Genomic DNA, 4,678 nt, shown 5'->3' with positions numbered 1-4,678 from the left:
TGAACTTCCACTATTTATTGCTTCTTGTATCTGTTAGCATATATTAGAAATGTTTTACATGCTAACCTTTTAAAGAAGTTAGCCAAATAAATGCACATCTGCATCTATGTACCAAATTAGAAATCTACTATATAGAGTTCAAAGGTTGGAAGGTAAAAGTAGCGTTTCATTACAACAGCATTAACCTATTCAATAACATTTTTTCTGAGCTAGGGTACATCTCTTTCAAAATTGGCTGTACATTTTTAGGTTTTCAGATGAATTATTACGCTTATACAATCTTTTACTCATTATAAACTCTATAAGAAATAAAATTAAATGAGGTTTTAACGTTTAAAAAAGAAAAAATATGGAACGCTTCACGAATTTGTGTGTCATCCTTGTGCAGGGGCCATGCTAATCTTCTCTGTATTGTTCCAATTTTAGTATATGTGCTGCCGAAGCGAGCACTACTCTTGCTTTTTTATTGTTCTGCAATTACAAAATAATTCTTTATCTCTGTCCCTCTAATATACATTCATCAAATTGTTTATCTAAATGTATAATTCTGTCAATGCATTTGAGGCTAAATTGCTATTCTGCCACATAATGAATAATTAATATGCTTTCACCCAGTAGTATTTGAAGTATTTCTAATGACTATTTCACAGTGTGAAATTAATTTTCATTTAGCAAGTTACCAGTTAACAAATTTCTTAATATCAGCAAAATATTAAAACCTTCAGAAAAAAATTTTACATTAACAAAGCAGAATTTTCCTTACAAAATTTTGGGCTAGTGGAATTTCAAAGCCTCATCTTCATTGACAGTCAGCTATAGAAATGTTTGTTATCTCAGCATGCCACAGCAAATGATGAGACAGGAGTTAAAGTTGATTTGGATGCTGACAACTGAATTTTGAAGATTCTATATGAGGTTACATTAAATTGCAAAATATGTACCTATGCATAATGTACATACCCATACTTGTTAAAGATGTTTTAAATTTCAGAAAATTTTCACATCTAAATTAATAAATTAAATGGTGACTATTAATGTTCTTATTTAAAGAATGAAATCTCTAACAATACAGAAAGAGATAAGTATGCGATATAATGCTTTTCCTTTGAAAACATATGCATGCATTTAAAAATAAATCATTTTCCTCTTTCTGAATGTACCTCAAATAATGTCTTTAGGAAATAAAATATCCTAGTCATTAACAAAAACTGAAGTATATCATTGGCTTGTACATGTCATTCATTCCTTAATCTAACAAATATTTTCAACATCATTCATATGCTGTGAAAAATGTATGCAATCTTCTCTCCTTAATCTTACACAATTTAATACACATAAACATAACATATTATAGAATATAAATTTAACTACCTTAGGTAATATGTTTAACATTTGCTTCTTTTTCCAAAGTAGAAGTACTAATTATTTTTTATTCAAAGGGAAACAATAAAAGCCCATGATAATCCATCACAGACTTGGTCTGCATTTATACTACATTGTAGAAATGTTTTCTTTCCAATAATATTTCTCCTACTTAAAATATAAGCTCAGAATGAAAAATTATCATTATGGAGATATTGTGTTAAGTTCTAAGGTGCTGAGGATCATGTATTATAGATGAAGGACAAATATTTTAAAAATGAATGTCTTGTAAGGGAAAGGTCTTTACAAAAATACTTACATTCTCTCAACTGTATCACAATATTATAAAAGTGCTGCAATTTGTACTGACAGCATCTGTTCTTGTCTGGGCCAGAGGGTATCATAACAAAGTATAAATTCAAAAATGCAAATTTTATTGCTTCCTTTCAAATCTATGTTTTCACATTATACCTCAAACCATGAATAAATTCTATAGACTTACACTTCTTCCCTTTTAGCAAATCATTAATCCTCTTTATTTGCTAAGACTATGCTAGGTTCTATCTGTCTATAAACTTTAAATGTTTCTATAGATGCACTATTGAACAGAGGTATGTTTAAAATCTTGATAAGATGATGATGATAACAGCAATTATGATAATTATGATAATGATTAAGTAAAGGTTTGGTGCTAATTAATATAATTATTTGGGGAAGCAGTTTCAAAGTTTTACTTTTGTTTATATTGTTCATAAGAGAAGAAAGCCATTAGCATATCAGAATATTTTAGAAAATTAATATACCAAAGATGATAGTATGATAAAAATACTTTACTATCATCTTTTCTATATTGAACGCCATCACTACTTTGTTACTGAATAGTTCAGTTGTTTATTCAATACATGCTTGTTAGGCACAACCAAACTCCTAGAACAGAAAAAAGTCATACAGGCCCAGCAATTGCCTTCATGTACATTTAATAAAATGCATAGATATTGGCTCTATGAAACTGCTGGAAGCATTTTACACATGTATGTAGAAATGACTTCTGTAAAACAAACAGAATATGGACTAATTACTTTTAATTTACCTTGGCAAAAATCACTGAACCAAGTGCACTTGTGACCTGGATACCTGACCTTGACTCCTGGGAACCTCAATTTGGTACTCCACCCCAAGATAATGAATGGGTGCTGATATGCTGAGAATTAACATACTAAAGTATGCTATAAGGCTTATAAAATTAACTGTAGTTATAATAAGTGAAGAGGGGACTAAACCAACGCACATTACATTGAAAAGGATAAGAAAAAATAATTTCACACATATCAAGGAAACATAACACCACTATAAACAGTGGAAATCCTTTTCATCTGAATTAGAGCAAGATGGAAAGAATGGCTGCAGGTAGGGCGAAAGAGGCAGGTAAGAGCCCTCCAAAAAGAACACATCTTTACATTAAGGAAAGAAGAGTGATTTAAGCATCTTAATTTTAAGGATGTGCTGATAAGACTAGCATTTAGAAAAGACTCTGACCAGGATGCCATCTGAAGAACTGATTGGAAGAGAATATACTTACTTTCTGACACGCTAAAAACAATAGCAAATGGGGATTGAGAGAATGATGATGTAGCTCAGTTGGTAGAGGGCTTGCCTAAAACTGAAGCAGTCCCGATTTCCATCCATAGCACCACATAAAATGAGTGTAAGAGTTAGTACACACTTGTAATCACAGCACAGGGGATGTGGAGTCAGAAGAATTCTAGGCCCAAAATCAGTGCCTTCTTAATATTGTGAACTACAAAGATACTCCTATGTGCCCAGAGGAACCTTAGCATGCATCTGCACTATAATAACCTTTACAAATTCTTTCTCTAACAAATTGCAGGTTTTCTGTAATTACTTTCCTAGGGTTTTGCCCCCATGAGTCTAATTTAATTTACTCCATATATCATATTAAAATACTAGTAATATTGTTCTTATTATACTACTTATATTGTCATATCATTTAGAAAGCATTACTTTTTAAATAAAATAATTTCCATTGAATATTAATAAGTGATTGTTTTGCTTCTTAAAATTTTTGTGAGCAAATGTGGAAATAATAGAGATGAGACAGAAAATGGATGCAGGACAAGGCCAAGGGCTCCTCCTGTGTGGATAGAATAAAATCCTGGGTGGGATGAGATATATTTATCATTACTATAACATATACTTTGAATTGATCATAATTGTATACTTCTATATAACAGAAACACAATATTCATATATTGCAAATGCTGGAGGAACTTTTAGACATAAATAAGGCATCATTGTGCTCTTCTGTAACAGTTCAGTGAATTCTCATTGTACTTAAATAGAATCCACTTTGCTTACTAGACGTCCTTCACTTTTCCATAATAAAACATGCCTGGGTTCCCATACCTTTCCTTACTGTCCTGTCTCTATCATTATACATCACCTAAAATAATTTCTCTCGGCCCTGTGAACATTAACCAACTCTGCCTGGGGGCCCAGACACTATTTCCACATCTAAATCTTTCTTAATTTAGAGTTCCACAGCTTTGGCTTCTTATCATTTACATCTGAGATAAAACATGAGCTGCTGTTGAAGACTTCCCTACTCCTGCTCCACCTCCCATCCTACATTCTTCCTAGAACTCGCACCATTTATAATATTCACATTCTTATACTGCAAGTCACACAAAAGCAGAAAAAGTGTCTTTGGGGCTATTTGCTCCCAATAACAGAATATCACCTGTCATCTAGCAGGCATTCAATAAATATTTTTTTAGATGTGGGCATGCTTGAATGAGAAGCTAAAGAAATCATGGCTATACCAGGCCTCGGCTGTCTGTCAGTGACAAAGCAGCAGCTGTACACAGGGTTATAGATCTTCCATTGACAGAATTCATGATGTCTACATTACTTTTAACCTTGCCATCAGTCAGGTGTGTTCAGAGACACTTGTACAGAGTTTTATACCATCGCTTGAAAAAGAAAAAAAAATTGCTTGAATAATGATTTTACTCCAATGGAAGTTAAGTTTATACCTAGCTCCCAATGAATCACACTTCTCTCAACTCGTCTCTCTCTCTCTCTGTATATATATATATATATATATGTCTGTGTGTATAATATACTTATATTACAATATTGTGACAATAAAATAGTGACAAAAAATTTACCAAACTCAGAGTAATCAAGATCATCTTTTCCTTATACCAGTCACCTGAAATTTCGAGTGAACTGAATGGTTCTTGAGGTAAGCATCCCATAGTATTCATTAATTAATCATTTTCCATTCTCCTTCATT

The 4,678-nt window shown here is 32.2% G+C and overlaps 1 non-coding gene across 1 annotated transcript; it reads right to left on the bottom strand.

Moving 5' to 3' along the window:
- Positions 1 to 343: 343 nt before the first annotated feature.
- On the bottom strand, positions 344 to 450 carry LOC115066871. Its single transcript, XR_003846314.1, has one exon. It is a non-coding gene; the product is annotated as a U6 spliceosomal RNA (small nuclear RNA).
- Positions 451 to 4,678: the final 4,228 nt, after the last annotated feature.

Source organism: Nannospalax galili, unplaced genomic scaffold (genome assembly GCF_000622305.1).
Source record: "Nannospalax galili isolate Female #2095 unplaced genomic scaffold, S.galili_v1.0 scaffold203, whole genome shotgun sequence".
Taxonomy (NCBI): Eukaryota; Metazoa; Chordata; class Mammalia; order Rodentia; family Spalacidae; genus Nannospalax; species Nannospalax galili.
This window is presented reverse-complemented; position numbering and strand designations above follow the sequence as displayed.